Below are 18,558 nucleotides of genomic sequence, written 5' to 3' on the forward strand. Positions count from 1 at the left end.
ATGCGTCTTTAAACCCGCCACCACCCAATACAGTAAATTTGTAAGGTTTGTCAAGCAAACAAAACGTGCCAATTCGTCACTAGTACTGCACACCGGTGGTGTTGGGAGAGTAAACCCGCAACATTTACAATTCGAGCACGACGTTTCGTCAGCAATTACAACTAGCATTATCAGGCGACAGACAGATGTGTTCTTGTTTCGTTTATCAAGTGCAGGAACTGTCAGCCCCAAGTAACGGCAGGTGTGATATTCGATTAGTCCGTGAGTAACAAAGCAAGAGGACATTTACTCGACGCTGGTCTTTCGTTTGGCTGTTCGTTTACAAGCCCACCAACAGTGCTTTGGTAAAATACGATTTCTATGTTGAATCCTGTACTGATAATAGGGTTTTCCCCCTTTTTTCTGGCAACAAAACACGTGTTAAGATGTTAAAACACCAAACTGAAACCTTTTAGAAGGAATAATGTCTGCATTAACCACAATGCTTGCAGTCACCATGCAAACAAAAACATACTCTGATAATACATGCATTGTCCTTGAAACTGATTGGTCCACACCAGTACTATCAAACTACATTTATTTTTACACTGTTGATATTGTTTGTATTGCAGGCTTGACACAATAATTCACCCGAAGGGTAGACAGATGTACATGTGCACAAGTGCAGCCCGTTTGTCAAAACCACTAGAGGTTTGAAGCTGGTCTCGAGGATTGTTTGATCATACAGTACTTGTCCATGCTGGTGAAAATGAGGATCGCGGATATGGGGAGCATACAAGTACAGTGTAATTATGGGTTTTGTTGCACTGCCCGCTGCTGCACTGTCCAGGCTCAATCCTGCTTAGCTTCTCCAATCTGATGCGACCAGGCGCGTTCCGGGTGACACGACACGAGCATAATATACAGGATGCATTTACAGCGAAACTCCTTTCATCCGCGCAACTCTTATCTGCAAATCCTATCATTCGCGGTTCCCCGGCGCTGCTGCGAGAGCTCTGTTCGCGGGGAGTTCTAAGGCGCGCAGCTGAAAGCTCCCAATAACCTGATATTGTATTGCATACCTCAGGAGTCGCGTGGCTAAACAGATGCAACTTTTAAACTTCCGCTACGATTTCAATGACTTTCTAGAGGCCGCGGCGAGTAGCGCAGTCCCGTTTGAACGCAGATTCGAAGAGTTTTTTTTTGTTTTGCCGTACGTTGCGTTAACAATATAAATGATCAGATGTGTAGCAGATGCATCAGTGGTCATCGATTAATTTCATGTATATGTATGTTCTTGAGCAAAGTTTCGCTTTATTACCGCTATGCAATCTATGACAAATTATTATTGTGCTCTCATGTGAGTTGAAAGCTCGCCACATGGCTACCTCGTCCATTGAAAATTATACCAACAAATCTGGAAGACCTGCAGGGTTCGCACAATGTATGGAAAAATCGTCACGTGTTATTGTAGAGCATTAATTATAATTGTATAATATTGCTCAGGACGCGTGTCCTTAATCAATGTGTTTATGATCAATTGTGGATAATTAGTTAATGACCACAGGCCGTTGTGCTTAACTGTTTAATTTTCCACAACAGCACGAAATTATTTGCAGAGCATTGCGGGTAGCAAGTATAATACATGGGCGGTTGTATATGTATTTATATTTTACACTGTGGACGCCTGACTCCCAAAGGCTGCAAACACACAAAGTAGTTGTGTCCTACGCATGTGATATATTAATGATCACATTTTGAAGTTGTTCAGCGTACTATTCGAAAGTAATTCAGTCACACGATGAGTGTGCAGTGTGTATCTTGTGTTGAGTAGTCGACATCCCATTTATATACCAGTGAACTGAACCGAACACTTTATTATTTCACTGGACCCAGCTCTTCGTAAAGGGTTAAACCGGTGTACCCTAAGGTGGCAAAAGTAAGCCAAAATATTAACGTGCGTTCATATTTTCTGTAACTCCTAAAACACAGCTGCTGCTGCAAGCCACAGCGCTCACTGGTGCCAAGATACTGTGGTTAACTAAATAATTCACCATATGTCTAAGTGCAGTAAGGCGTCGTGCAAATTTTCTGGAATGTACAATGTATGGGAGCACTAAAACATAATACATACGATTACATGTACATTACAGTCTTTACATATATAAATGTAAAAATATGGTGATGTATTATACAGAAAGTATGGTTAGAAAATCTACATACTCGTGATATTTACTTGTTTATTAGGCAAGCGGCGAGGTATTAAATGTCAAGTTTACATTATTAGTGGTCAATTTTAAAAGAAGAGTTTTACAATGCAACTGCAAATGGTCCTGTATGGGTGTTAGGATTCAGTGCCCTGTTTAGACAATTGGTTTATTCCTGAAATTATCTCCCAACGTTGTGCACAATGAACCAGCCTGCACGGAACAGTGGGGGAAGGTCGTGGTGGCCCATTAAATATGGACTGTGCCAATGCTCCGAATGGGTGCGGAGTGGCCAATTAAATATGGACTGTGCCCATGCTCAAAATCATTAAATGTGGATTGTGCCAAAGCTCAGAATGGGTGGGGGAGTGGCCAATTAAATATGGACTGTGCCAATGCTCCGAATCAGTGGGGGAGTGGACCATTAAATATGGACTGTGCCCATGCTCAAAATCAGTGGGGGAGTGGCCCATTAAATATGGACTGTGCCAATGCTCAAAATCAGTGGGGGCGTTGCCCATTCAATATGGACTGTGTCAATGCTCCGAATAGGTGGGGGAGTGGCCTATTAAATATGGACTGTGCCCATGCTCAAAATCAGTGGGGGCGTTGCCCATTAAAAATGGACTGTGCCAATGCTCCGAATAGGTGGGGGAGTGGCCCGTTAAATATGGACTGTGCCCATGCTCAAAATCAGTGGGGGAGTGGCCCATTAAATATGGACTGTGCCCATGCTCAAAATAAGTGGGGGAGTGGCACATTAAATATGGACTGTGCCAATGCTCCGAATAGGTGGGGGAGTGGCCCGTTAAATATGGACTGTGCCCATGCTCAAAATCAGTGGGGGAGTGGCCCATTAAATATGGACTGTGCCCATGCTCAAAATAAGTGGGGGAGTGGCACATTAAATATGGATTGTGCCCATGCTCAAAATCAGTGGGGGAGTGGACCATTAAATATGGACTGTGCCCATGCTCAAAATCAGTGAGGGAGTGGCCCATTAAATATGGACTGTGCCCATGCTCAAAATCAGTGAGGGAGTGGCCCAATAATATGGACTGTGCCAATGCTCAAAATCAGTGGGGGCGTTGTCCATTAAAAATGGACTGTGCCAATGCTCCGAATAGGTGGGGGAGTGGCCCGTTAAATATGGACTGTGCCCATGCTCAAAATCAGTGGGGGAGTGGCCCATTAAATATGGACTGTGCCCATGCTCAAAATAAGTGGGGGAGTGGCACATTAAATATGGATTGTGCCCATGCTCAAAATCAGTGGGGGAGTGGCCCATTAAATATGGACTGTGCCAATGCTCAAAATCAGTGGGGGTGTTGCCCATTAAAAATGGACTGTGCCAATGCTCAGAATCAGAATCTTCATTTAGACTGGAGGAATCCGATCAGCCATGAAGCTCTTTTTCACAGAAGTCCAGTGCTGATAGGGTTTTCATATATCTTATTCCTCAAAATATAGTTTGACCATTAGATACGCTAAAAATGTTTATCATTGCCACCGTGTAAAATAAGCCATGTTTATTGGACCATATAAGAGCGTGTTAATTCATGGCCAGTATCCAAAAAACAAAATACTCTATCATGTAAAACAAATAATCATCCGATTAATCCGATTATCACAAAATGCAAGAATCATAGCTAAACTCGATAATAGCAACATTAGGACCAACGCAGTCATTCATAAACAGTAAACATGAATTTATATTTGGCAGAGGACTGGGGGTGGAGCCATAGTGGAGTAGTTAGCGTGGCATACACTCTGTGTTACCGGCCACATGAGTTTGGAATCCCGGCAATGGCTAAGCAAATTGGTGAGTGAACTCTGAACCAATTCTGAGAACCGCACTTCACCAAATCGCACCGAAAAGCGTGGACGAAGTATGATCCAACAACCCCCGTGACCGGCGCGGCATGGGGAGGCCTTCATCCAGCAGTGGATCGACAAAAAAAACTCAATATTATTTTTACGTACATTAACACTGTGAACAGTATTTGTAATCATTGGCGATGATGATGATGAAGAAGAAGGCAATGTTTTACTGTGCTATTTTATTCTGGCCCTGGCTTGCTTGACATTGAAAGTCTGACCTTCCTAAGGAGAAACAATTACAGGTTTGCCTTGCTTTTATACAATGAGGTATGAGACCATATGACGGCAATACTAAGAATTCATTATTTCTGGTCAAAACGTGCTCTTAAATGCAAGGCGATTGTACGCCCTAATCATGATTGATCATAATATGGCGAGTATAAATCCTGGATGAGTTGGGAGTTGTTTAGACCCAGAAACTTGCCGAGTGTGAGTTCCGATTCATGGGAAGTCAACAGCGGTTTTGCTGGGAACCGGTCCCTGTTTTTAAGCATGACCACCGCCAGTTGGAAAGAGGAGCATTGCCCGAACTTAGTTTGAGAAGGGAGATTATATGTTTACTTAAAATGGCCAAAAATCCCATAAAGGATTCGCTGTTAGATTATAATTAAACAGACACAATAGCAACAGTTACAGCGTTATATCATGGCAAGAAAATAAAATAGTTGTAGCTGAAACGACCAACATGAGGGGGTTGTAAAATGCAAAGCACCAATGTTGAATAGTTCATTAAATGTATTACTACTACTACTAATAATAATTTCCAGCCACAAACAATCCACTGCCGGATCAAGGCCCTCCCTACACTGTGTCAGTCATGGGGGGTAGTATGACCGGATATCGCCACCCTTGTCAGTACGGGTTGGTGGAGAGAGAGATTCCTATTACGCCCAGTGCTACTGATGTTAGCCCATGGCCAGCTTCACGTTGCGGTGCGCAAATCATTGGGGCCAACTCTTGCCCAGCCAAACGAATACATAGAACCGGGATGATCTCATTCTGATTTTCAGGCATTGTGGTTTGAGAAATCAATTGTCCGTCAACTGTGAGTGCTCATTCCGGCTGGGAATGTATTTCCCTCAGATGAGGAGGTGGGGGTGGTCTCATCCGTCGGCAAAAAAACCAAAACCTTCTGCCACGTGTAGCTACGTCGCCTGACCGAATCTCTAGTCAGCATTAACGCAGATGAAAGGTGGCTGTGGGCTGCGTTGTTAGTGTGTGTGTGAGGTGGGGTGGGGGAACCTGATCATTGAGTCCCTCTGGGGGGGGCGGCGGGAGAGCAGACTCACCAAGGCTGCCTCTGGTTGAATGGTTGCCGTGAATATATGGCGTGTTCCATTTGCTAAAACACAATTGGATGGGTCAAATCACCTCCGCCCCCCAACCTCGCCCGCGTTTCACTCCATCTCGATCGCCCTCCTCCGCTGCCTCGCACCCGTCTCCCCTCCCATCCCACCGGGAACCCCGTGGTGCGGGAGCCCCTACTGCGTCCCGTCCTCTGTTCCCGGCCTCGTGAACGTTGTAAGAGAAGGGATTTCTCCGTGCCAAGATGCGAGGCCCCTTGGGGTAGCTTTTTACGATCGTGGCGTGCGGCATGACAAAAATACCGTGCGTTAGCCGGGGGGGGGGGGGGTGGGGGCGGGGGGGGGGTGACAAGCCGGGACACATGGCAGGCTTGGACGGCGCTCGGTTTAACAAGAGCCGTGGTGCCGCTCGTTACGACCAACGCCATTTGTTTTGTCTCCTCCTCCTCCTCCGCAATTTCCAGCCGCCCAACACTGAGCGTCACCTGCTTCGCACACGCGTCCACACCGCTGTTTCATTTTGACATTATGGATATATGTGTGTGTGTGTGTGCGTGTCTACGTCAGTGATTCGCAAAGCATTTTTTTTATTTTTTATTTTTGGGCACGAGGACCACTTCGCCCGATGCAAAAATTTCCGCCGACCACCCAGCCAACCCACCGCTGGTGATAAAACGCATTAACTTATCTCTCTAAATACCACTAACAGAAAGGTATTGATATTACCAGAACATATTTTATATATACAGCAATACGGATTTTTTTTTTGGGGGGGGGGGGGCATTTATATGTCAGGGTTAGGGTAGTTTAAATCAGGGTAGTTTACCCAACTTCCTTTAAAAATTAAACATCATGAGTGAATTTTGTTTTTATTAATGCCCGACACAATGTAATTATTGTCCAGATCAACTTGCATTTGCATCACAGCCACCACGGGACCACCCGGAGGACCGTCGCGGACCGCCTTTGGAACCGGGGACCTACACTCTGAGATCCACTGCCCTACGTTGATATCCATCGCTGATCATTTCACACTGGAGCCTGACAGTCGCGTGCAGCGTCGATTGGAACATTGTAACGTGACGCTAATAACTTGTGAAACGCGCGTTTTCGCTTTCCCATGGCCTCTGAAACGGTGATCAATATATTTGCTCGCGGTTTGCTTTTAATTAAAGTTTGCTTGTGCTTAAAATTCAGGATAGCTATTTAGTTAGTCTTTACAGCTCGCCTATTTTTTACATTATGTCTATTCATATGGTCGATGTATTGTTATATTTATTGGCAGTGTTTGTGCAATTTGCAAATTTACCCTCTTCAATATTTACGAGGGTTTTTAAAAATGTTTCCCCCCCCCCCCATCGTAAGATTTAGTCCTGCGTATTTTCCCCAAGTCTGACTTATTCCACCAAACAAATCTCATCATATTCTTAGTTTTTTTCGGTAAAGTCACGTTGAAGGGAAACAACAAAATAATAAAATATATAAAACAATAAAAAATTCTCACGACGTTTCGACCATAACTCAAACGGTCGTCTTCAGGTGTGTTGGTTTGCATAAATTTATTTTTAAACGGCGCATTAATCTATCTATCTATTTATTTATTAATCTCAATTTAAATCTCATATTATCCGTTACGATTAACGTGAGCTCATTGCTTATCTTGCTAATCTTATTTGTTGTTTTTTTTATATACGAAGGAGTTTCAGATTGGCAGTTTTTTTTTTTGTGAAACCGAGATCGACGTTGGCCATTTGCTGCATGTAAAAAATAAAACTGCAGCGCTAAAATGGAAAGCTGCAAGATCTTAGAGAGCGTTACATATCTGCACATTTCACACCATAAAATGGACTTTGATGTTTTATGGTGGTCCGGGAGTGCTTAATGTACCATGCCTGAGGTCCCAAGGCTCGAAGCTTAGACTCCTTTTGTCCCACACTGACATTTCAGACAATTTCAATTGATTTCTAAATGGCTTCTATACCCCAGAAGGCCCTCCCTCAGGTCGCCTTAGACTTAACTCTTTGACGCACAGGGCCGTAAATGCATGAGCAAGGTAATGTAGCACTGCAACAGATTGCAATTGTTTTCCTGTAGGCTGCAGCGTGAACCTAGAATAAGAAAAAAAATCGCTCACCCGTGAATAACAGCGAAGAAAATGTGTAAAAAAAACGCGGCCTTGTAATTTTTCAAAATAGTCCAAATTAGTTACATAAAAAAATCTCAACGCATTTGGCCACTCTCCAACCCGTATCCACCCAAGCTCTCCGGCATCTCTATTTATTTTCTATGAAGAAGGCCCATTGCCCGAAATGTCGGCTATTATATATGCTTTCTTTTGAAAGCAGGCTTGTTGAGGAATGTGTGTTTTGTGCGTTGTCTTTGCGCACACACTGCCACCACAGCATAACAAAATAATTCGTCAAATTGGTTGTAAGTCAAGAACAGTATAGACGTGAAGTGTATGACAAAGTATTCACTTTTGGCCACCATTCGAAGGAAAAGAAGGCTGCCGTTCTTTAGCCACACCAATATCTCCGGCAGCAAACCAAAAGCCATTCTACAGGGCACGATTGAGCAGAAGAGAAAAGCAGGGCACCCGAGGGAATTCCTTGGGTGCAGAACCTCACAGACTGGAGATTGGCTTCCTCCGTGACCAGCTCCTCCGCGTGGAGGCAGATCAAGACCCGCGCTGCCAACACGGCGCTCCCAACGACCTCAGCGTGAGTGAGCGCTCCTGGGAAGTGGATGAACAGGAAAATGTTCAGTGTGTGTATGTGAATAATCGCGATGTGGGCTGCAGAAGCGGCGTATTGGTTGGTGCATTGCACTTTGAACGCAGTGACCTGAATTAAATTCCCAGCTACTGGCAACGTCAGTGTAGAGCGATGTCTCAACTGGACACGGGTCCCCACTTCACGAGCCTTAACTGAGCAGCATGGTGAAGTATGGACAAAAACAACCCTCATGAGTGACAGTGAGGTGATGCCTTCACCCAGCAATATCTTGTAAATGTTGTGGGTTTTTCTCTCCAACACACCTGTGTGCTGAACTTTTAACTAATGGCATGTTTTGTTGACGAAGCAAACCTTACTGATTGGCTGTGTCCGATGGTGGTGGGTTTAACGACACATAATTACACGATCTAACTCAAATAAAAAGCTATTATGGATAACATTGAGCGAAAAAGCCTACGCGTTAAATTACTTAATTGCTGTTGTTTAAGAAGGGCTAAACAGCGTATGCATCTTATATTCCTGAGGCATTGTTGTAAACTCCACATGTATATATGGGCAGTGCTCATTCCGTCCATAGACCAGCTACTTTGGTGAATTCCCACAAAATGTGCAAGCCTCGATAGTTGGTACTCACTTAACCCATTCAGGAGGAATGATGAATTCAGTCAGCCTTGACCGAGATTTGAACTTGTAACCATACAACCGAGAGCCAGTCGACTTCATTGTACGAGCTATATATTTTTTTTTACAAACACGCATCGTAAAAACATTTCCCAGCATTGAACGTAAGAACTACAAACCACACTCCAGGATTAATGAACAAATGCTGGGATATCGCGTTTAATCCAAAATATTCTTTAATTTCACCCCGCGTTGGTGGAATTGTAAGTGAGATGGTTAAACAGCTGTTTGTATGGGCGGATGGAAATCTCTTATCACTATCCTGTTTGCTTGGCTTTCTGGCTTAGGAAAAGAGACCGGGTTACCTGGGAAACAAAAAGAAAATCAGAGGGGGAGGGAGGTGGGTGGGGGAAAAAAACCAAGTCATCTGTCTTTGGGGTGTCTCAGTTAATATTTAATACGTGCCCCAAATTAACCTTCAGAGGAAAAAACAGATGACTTGGGGGCTTGAGGGCTGCAGGTCTGGGGCGGGGAGACTCGTCGAGCAAATGAAAGGAGACTTCTTGCGCTTCAAAAGGCATCGCAAATCACTTGCAAATGCACGGCCGCGCTCCGAGCACGAGCAGACACCTGCCAAGATCATACGTAGAGATCCACGTGGCTGTTTAACATTGCATGGAAATTAAATCGGTCAAAAGTGGGAGTGGGTGGAATACGAGTGCTAATGAGTAAAAGTTGTGCCTGGCTAGGGATTCCCATCCGAGAGGTTTGTCGAATTAAGTCTCTCTCTGGATATATGGCGACCAAGCCCCCAAAGCTTATCCCCAACCCGAACATCATGACCTAAACCCCTGACACCCACCAACTTCATACCCCCCTTGGGAAAAATATCGCAGTTCATAGAGCCATCCTTCATAAATGTAAATCCACAATTATGGTTTTTTTTGTTCATGTAGACCGGCCCCAGCGTGAGACTGTGCATCCGGCCCATGGCAGACCAAGGCCTAACGAGCGAGGGGGTGATGTGGGACTGGTGACATCTTGAGTACGCTTGTCGTAGGCCAAGGGTTAGACTTTCTGAAGCCGCAATTGGGAGCTAAATAATTGAGACGGGAGGGGGGACGATGACAGCAACTTGTGTGGCTATGAAGTCATAATGTTGGAGGATGCATTGAAGGGGATTAATAGAAATTGAAGGGTATCGTAAAAATTATATAATTTACGGACCTCTGTCTATCCACTGCTAGTTGAAGGCATTTCGGTCACAGAGGTGGTTTGAGCACACTTCGCCATGCTGGTCGATGTTGGCTGGTGAACTTTGGAGGACAGGACCAGTTCAAATATCGTCCCGCCACTGATTTTAGCGATGGCCAAGAACCACACTCGCGTCGCTGGGTTCATAGGGCAGAGTGTTAAACCACTGCGACACCGCTCCCTCCCTACACCCCCGCACCCCCCTCCAGCAGAGTGATACTCAACTAGAAAATCTCACACGTTCACAATTTCCGGCACACTGTGGCTCTTATTCTCACCGTTCAGAAAACCTGATCGCTTTTCCACTTCCCACGTTAACCCCTCCAATCACCGTGGCCTCTTCCTCACTTCTTTCCCACTCGTTCATCCCCGCATCCCCATATGCCATCCCCCTCTCGCCACATCCATTCTTACCCTTACCTCCACAGTTTCCTTCTCCCAACAAAGATCACCCCCCCCCCAGTGCGGCCTTAACAGACTCTTGGGGCAAGTGCTGTTAGCGAGTAGCACCTGTGAAGGCTGGCACGGCACACGAGGGTGGGTGGGGGGGGGGGGGTGGTGGCCAGCACCGTGCACGGCCGCCTTTGTCTCCCCAGTGCTGATGTTTAAACATCGCACCAGGTACTCATTTGATGCTGAGTCTACCTAGGGGATGCCCAGAACCGATTCAGATAATCGTCACTGGTGTTGGCCGTAAGGGTGGGGGGGGGGGGGGATCGAACTCGACTCTCCGGGTTCGGGGCGGAGTGTGCTCACCGTTGCACGACTGCTCCGCCTCTCCCAACACCCACCCCCCCCAGTCCCACCTATCTCACACGTTCTTCTCTCCCGCCACACCCACTTCCATCATCCTCCACCACCTTTATCCTCAACCCTCTCATCTTTGGCACCTCTCCCCATCCCCCACCCGAACCCTTCCGCTCCTTCACCCTCCCCTCTTCTCACCGGTCCGTCGACGTATCCCTAGAGGTGCGATGTCACGCAGCTTTATGCAAGATCAATCGATGGTTTGTTTCCCATAAACAAATTATCGCCTCTTCCTTTTTTTGTGCTTCTTCAAGGGAGAGCAAGACTGAGGCGGTTTAAAAAAAAAGAAATAAGCAATTATTATATCTTTGCGAAGCATTTGTGGGCATTTTTTTAAAAAAAAATTTACGTTGGCATCCGACATCGACTGTGGCCAACTTTTGTGAATGCAATGACAGCGCCTTTGACATCCATTTTACAACAGAGAGCATACTTTGGTAATTTCGCGCAAGATATTACTGGCCATCGACTCCACGCAAACCGTTTCCCCCGTGGATAGTATTACCACAAAGCGATCCAGCCACAGATCGATTAGCACGAAATAAGTTCAACGTACATACATGCACTGTGATGCATCAACGCAATAAATACGTCGTGCAATAATCCCAACAATGTTCAGGAGGTGGGAACGTGGTTTTATACTTTTTGGGTTAGATCGCGTAAATATAAATGTGTCGTTAAGCCTGCCACCACCCGACACTGGTTGCAATCAGCAGCGAAGCGTCGTACTCGAATTGTACATGTTGTGGGTTTACTCTCGAACTAATTGGAATTTGTTTACGTGACAAACCGTACTAATTGGCTGTGCCAGGTGGTGGCAGGTTCATCGACACGTATTTACGCTATCTAATCCAAACAAAACTTTTTTTTATTGATATTGGTCGCGAAAGCCAACAAAATGTTAAACAGTTTTTTTTTATATTTATGCTCATATACACATGACCCAACATTACCTTTTGTGAGGCTAAACAACTGTGGATTTCTTTATAGCACAAGTAATTCACGGCGTAAAAACAAACTATAAAGCAAGTGGGAGCCAATTGAACGTTGTTGTAAGAGGGACAGAGCACCGAGAACACACGTAGGTTCGCAAAACGACCTGAACGTGTCGATCTAATATCCTCGGGTGTTGTGTGAAAAATGCAAACAAGCTCATTAATTAAATATTCTTGCTCACGTGCTTCGACAACTGAACACTCAAGTGAAATGCTCCCCCAGTCCCTTAATTAGGGAAAGGACTGCCTACTCTGTTGCCTTATTACTGTATTCATTATTCCGTAAATGTGGACCCAATTGTATTATTTATGATGTACTTAGTGGGCCTTACTGTCATCACAGATCAAAATCTTAGTTATGCATAACCTTTACAATCTGCCTGTTGGTACATTCTGTATTGATTAATCGTACTAATATTTTTTAATGACTATGCAGTATATTTGATGCACACGTGATATGTCTTTATATGCTTAATGTAAAGTGGATACATCCCTCGTATCGCATGCATAATGCATGAAATTATATTACATTTATATAGAAATATTTACATGCATTTTTTTTGTATAAATAATTGATATAAATATATCGTGAATATATTGCAAAGGATGAGATAGTGGTTAATACGCTCGCTGCTGGGCTGATTTCGATGGCGAGGGCTGCTGGGCAATGTTAGGAGTGATGAGAGAGAGAGAGAGTGCTGCCCCATACGATATGAAGGTTGAGGATTTCGTGTTTTTTGTTGTTGTTGGGTTAGATCGCGTAAATATCAATGTGTCGTTAAACCCGCCACCACCCAACACACACAATTAGTAAGGTTTGTCACGTAAATAAACATGCCAAAACGATTCTGGCACAGCACACCGGTGGATTGGAGAGTAAACCCACAACATTTGCAATTCGTGTAACGACGTTTTGCTGGTAATTACAACCAGCTTCATCAGGCGACAGCCAGAACAGAATCTAACCAAAGAAAACCTCATGGATAATATTGGCCACGAAAGCCTCCACGTTAAACTGACATCGTGTTGTTCCACTGTCTCCCATCACAAATTAAAGGACTGCACGCCAATTTAAACAAAAATCAACCCCATAATTAAATCGCAAGCGAACCTTTCGCCTGGAATGAAACGGTTATACTTCAACGGGCTGTCACGTGGTTTGTGTAAATACATGCCAATTGAGCATAAATACGTAATCATTTTGTGCTGCCTTGGTGCATTGTGGATAATTAATAAACAAGCAGCCTACACATTCTCTCCTTCACCAAAATAAAAGAACACAATGAGACTTTCATACGTACGTGTTCCCAGAAGTGCTTCATTACACATTCAAACCACTTTATTTCTTTATTAGGAGCTTCAACATCCACGGATGACTCTTGCCTTACACATAAGGCAACCCTGGGCCACACTCTGCTGATAAGAACCTGTGAAATAAAAAACAGTCCAGGGTGTATTGAAGAGTCAGGGTATGTTTAATGAAGATATGGTCGATGAGAGCATAGTTGTTCTTGCTGTGCTACCTTGATTAGAAATTACTTTTGCAATGTGTGGATGCTTGAATGCAGCCAGCTGCCTTGGCTTTGGTCGCTTTAGAATTGAGAGGGTTCCTTGGGTGAAAGTGAACGTTTACCGAGTAACGCTGCCGGGCATCGTTCAACTGCTCCTTCATCTCTGAAGGTAGGCATGCAAGACCCTGTGACTAAATGCACAAGTTTAGGGCATCGGTGTGCTCCCATCATGGCCCCATTATGAGCATTATCACAAGCATACAAGGCCTGGAAATAATGGCACCTCACCTCACGAACACAGTTCCTGAGACAATGTGGTGGTTCATGCGAGCGGGCAGCATTGTTCCAGAAGGTGCATTGGTCAATAGACGAGATGCGATTTCATTTTGGCATTGTATTTATTTTAACTCGTGTGTGTTTGTTTGTTTGTTGAACTTCTTTCGCACCGTATGTAGCCAACCGTGCCAATCGGAGGTGCATGTATAAGCTCATTAAACCAACTCTGCTTTGTGGATTTCCACGCATGAGGGACTACTCATCACTTCACGTCGAGGCGTCATATGTCACGTGTCGCCAGGACAATGCAGTTCAGCAAAAAAGACACGGGCTCCACTTGTTCCATCCGTATGGGATTGAATGTAACCCCCCCCCGCCCGCCACCATTTGGCATGCATGGGTTTTATTCAGGTGCGCCACTTGTCTCACTCATGTAAACCACTCTGGAATTGGCCGATAACAACCGAGCGTAGAGGACCGCAGAGCTCGGGCAATTGTTTGCACCCACCAGCTCCACGCCAGGTAGCTGCTGCCTTCCAGCTTCTAAAGTGGCTCCTCCCACCTCGGAGTCATTCTCTCATTCCCAATCTCAGTGAAGCAAAGCCGTCGCTTATGCGCGAGTTCTGGATTCGCGAGTTGACAAATGAATGCCAATTCCCGATTCGCGAGTTGACAAATGTATGCCAATTCACTATTCGCGAGTTGACAAATGTATGCCAATTCACTATTCGCGAGTTGACAAATGAATGCCAATTCCCTATCGCGAGTTGACAAATGTATGCCAATTCACTATCGCGAGTTGACAAATGTATGCCAATTCACTATTCGCGAGTTGACAAATGTGTGCCAATTCACTATTCGCGAGTTGACAAATGTATGCCAATTCACTATTCGCGAGTTGACAAATGTATGCCAATTCCCGATTCGTGACCCCTCCGGACGCCGGTATTGGCGAGCGTGCATAGTGCCTTACAGACCACCGTCACTGGCATGATGGTCGCAGATTGTTACGACTGTACATGTTACTACTGTACATGTTACTACTGTACATGTGAAACTGTCTGCTGCGAGGATGAGGCACGCTCGCTCGGCTGCCCGCTGTATCCTCGTGTGAACAGCTGAGCGGCGTTGTTATCAAACACCTGCATCTCCCGAGGAGACATCCTCCTTAATTCCTCACCATCACCGCCGTCTCCATCGTCGTCAAATCATCATCAAAGGTAATTAAAACACACACGTTGTTATTTACAATGTATTCATTCTAGTCATTGTTATTAAACGTTATCCATTTCCCCACCTGTGTTCACTCGTACCATTGTGTCCCTGTTTCAAACAAGGTTTCTGCATTCGCGAGCGTTTTCAAGAACGTAACCCTCGCGAATATGGAGGGTTTATTGTATATGTACTGCCGGAAAAAGGACATCTCTTTCCCAAAGTGAGCAAATACTGTGCATTATAACATGTTGAAATTGTTATGATTAAACATTATTTCTTGCCGTTGTATTTGAAAGCATGGTATTTATCCATGTTTACGTTTTTTCTTCAATTTAGTTTTTTTTTAAATTCCAGTTCAAACTTTAGCTATAGTTTTCTCATGATGCTAAACATCGTGGAACTTAATCGGCTGATGGGTACACAATTGTTCCAACTATAACAACAGTTGTGGTGTTGACATGGGACCAGCATCCCAGAAGCTTCACAACAACAGACCTGGAAATGGCATCGCATTATGCTGCCCAACGCCATTCAAGGAACCCATTTCACGATGACCTCTCGACTCTGTGTAGTAAGCGAGTCGCTAGATGCATTCACCAATTTCAGAACATGCGCCGTCATTCATGGGCAGGCTAAGGTCACGAAATGTTCTGCGCGTGTCTTTTTTAGCACGTGGCACCTGGGTTATCAAATCTAGAATCCCATTGGTGCCGCTTCAGTGCTCACGAGGACATAGCAATATCCCTTTGTCACCCAACCATCTCCCTTTTAAAGTCTTATCTTAAAGACATCACCTCCTACAATCACAATGGCCATTAGCGCAGCGCTACCTCTAACCTGGTGGTCCCCCATCCTCATCACGACCGAGCCTGACCCTCCGGAGCATCTCACACGTGACAAGATCGGGCTTGTCCAAGGCGCGTTGGCTGCAGACGAAAGAATTCAAAAACCGGGTGCGTTCACGTCGACGCAGACCGTAGCGTGCCGTGCGAGTGCCGATTTGTCGCACTCGGTGACGCCCCTCGCTGTGTTCATCACTCGACCCTGTGCTGTCAGCGTAAAGTCACGGGCGAGACACGTTTACTGTGGACAATGCAATGCGCTGACGTCTTCGTGACATCATTAGGCGTCACGTTATAATCATATCGCGTGTACGACGGGACACGCGATGTCATCGAGCACGTTTGGCCCTCGTGTCATAACTCCTAAACGTCGCTGCCTTCCGTAATAATGGATTAACCATTCACTCTTTGTAACAGGAAATGATCGCAGTGTTGGAATAGCATTAGTTGGTTTGGTTGGGTAGGTCATACTTCAAAGGGTTAGGGCATGTTTAATGAGGACAGTGTTGATGAGAGAATAGTTTGGCGACTGTGCTACCTTGGTTAAAAAAATACATTTAAAGTGTTTGAAGCTTGAAAGCAGCTGCCCTGACATTGGTTGTGGAGGATTGAAAGGGTTCCTCGGGTCAAATTGTAGGGGGTGATGTCTTTAAGGGGACGCCACGGTGGAAAGGTGTTAAATACCTCGACTGGTATAGAGGTGGTCGTGGGTTCGAGCTCGACCATGAAACCTGTACAATTGGAGTTTGCGTGTCCTCCACTTGGTCGCGTAGATTTTTCTCCAGGTTCTCCGGTTTTTCCCTCCTCATTTGGAAACATGAGTATTTGGCTGCAATAAATTTCAACGTGACAATCCACTCCGTTGAGCTCTCACTTGTGGCCAGGTCGCTGCTGAAAAATAGATAAATAGTTCAGTGGGCCTTACCTGGTAAAATAAAAATAAAAGATAGTATTCGATTTAAAGCTTTCGTGACTGCAAGGCTTCATCTTCTTTGGTTCTTTCGGTAAAGCCACGTAGAATGAGAATCGAGACTGTCCTCGAGACAGTCTCGACCCTTCACCTGATAAAGGCCACTTGTGTTGTGGCCGAAACGTCGTGAGAATTTTATTGTGTTATTGTATTATTTTATTATTTTATTCTCATTCTACGTGACTTTACCGAAAGAACCAAAGAAGATAAAAGATAGTAATTGAACCTTTACCAAGTAACGCTGCTGGGTATCGTTCAAGTGCTCCTTCAGCTATGAAAGTAGACATATCAGACCCTGTGGTCAAATGCGCAAGTTTAGGCCATCAATGTGTTGGCATCATGGCCCCATGATGAGCATTCCAAGCATACAAGGCCTGCCAATAATGGCACCTCACCTCATGACCACAGCTTCTGAGACGAATTGGTCGTTCACGTTTGTGATCTATCGGGTGAGGAGGCTTATAGGGTTGATGGATCAAGCTGGGATCGTGTGTTTGAGACACTCAGCTGCATGGGCCTGACGGGTGTATGTTGGCACTAGTACAGCAAACGGGATCCTCTGACATTGTGTACGAGTGAGATGTGTGTGGGCACTTTGGATCCGCACCGAACAAGGGAACTGCTAAAACATCCCAAGCAGGACTCTGCCAGAGAAAAGTCTCGAGTCTCAGCGATGCTTTCCGTGGTTTAACGAACATATGTTTCATCTGTTCGATAACGTTCTCCAAGGTGTCCCTTGCCAGTGTAATAATGACTATTTATTAATACATTTTCCTCGATAATCCTTTGAGATGGATATTTAAATGCGATTCACCTTGGTACATGATCAGACACATTGGTAATTAATAAATCCTTTGGGATTCTAAACACAACTCGAAATATTTTTGTTCAATAACTTAGTAATTACGGACTTGTGCATTTCATGGGATGACATGGCCTTTCTAATTCTGTGTGGGGGAAGCGGGGGGGGGGGGGGGTGGTGCAGGAGGTGCTGGCTGTTAGAAGAGGCGATTGGGGGAGAAGGGCTGAACGGGTTAAAGCGAGGAAAAGAACAGCTGGTCTACACTTTTTGTTCGCACTCCGCTTCACGTTCAGTTCTGGCTGCTGTTATTACAGCTCCTCCGTTGCCTCGTTCTAAAGGAACCCAACAGCGCTATGGCCCCGGAGCGATTGCTCCGTGCATTGTCCATCCTCAGCCATGCACAAGGTGCGCGGTGGCAGCTCCGTAGTGGAGGCAATAGAAAATTTTTGTCCTCCACTACCACCCATTGATTTTCACTCGGTAAGACTTTGTGTTTTTCTCAAGCAAAAAAAAAACACTGCATTGTTGAACAGGAAGCGACGAAAGGGAACCACTGCATGTGCTCTTTTTTTGTCTTTCCATCACCTCTAACGGTCACCTTCAAACAATATTACGCCCAGCACAGTTCACTCGAAATGCGCAAACTTTCAAGGGCAAACTTCATGGTGCCACCCGACCCTGAATTCGCGTTTTAATTGGCTGAGTCCTGCTGCTGGTGCCACTTTTTAATGAACGCATTTTATTCGAACGTGTTTCATGGAAATTTGACATTGTAAAAAGTGCCGATCGAATGAGACGCATCTTGGTGTTGATAAATGTTTCCACTATCTGTGCAATTCTGATGAATTTAGCGTTTGGGGTAATATTTTTTTTGTCTTCATCAACGTTGCCTATGGAATCTTGGCGATACATTTGTATTGTCTACATGATGCTTCAAGCTCAGGCGCTGCTTGTCTGAAGGGAACAAATCAATTGTTTAAAGCGCCACAAATGTAAGTATGTATGAGAACGTAATTTAATTTTAGCCAGGGGGAAAGCCTTCTGGCTCAGAACCATAGGCGTCATTGCGCCGGCAAGCACACAGAGCAAAAAGGGGACCAAAACATTCATCGTCCAAACAATTGCATCATTCCCATGCCGTAAATAAATAATACCTGCG

Source organism: Petromyzon marinus, chromosome 27, assembly GCF_048934315.1.
Source record: "Petromyzon marinus isolate PM22_M1 ecotype Great Lakes invasive population chromosome 27, UKy_Petmar_22M1.pri1.0, whole genome shotgun sequence".
Taxonomy (NCBI): Eukaryota; Metazoa; Chordata; class Hyperoartia; order Petromyzontiformes; family Petromyzontidae; genus Petromyzon; species Petromyzon marinus.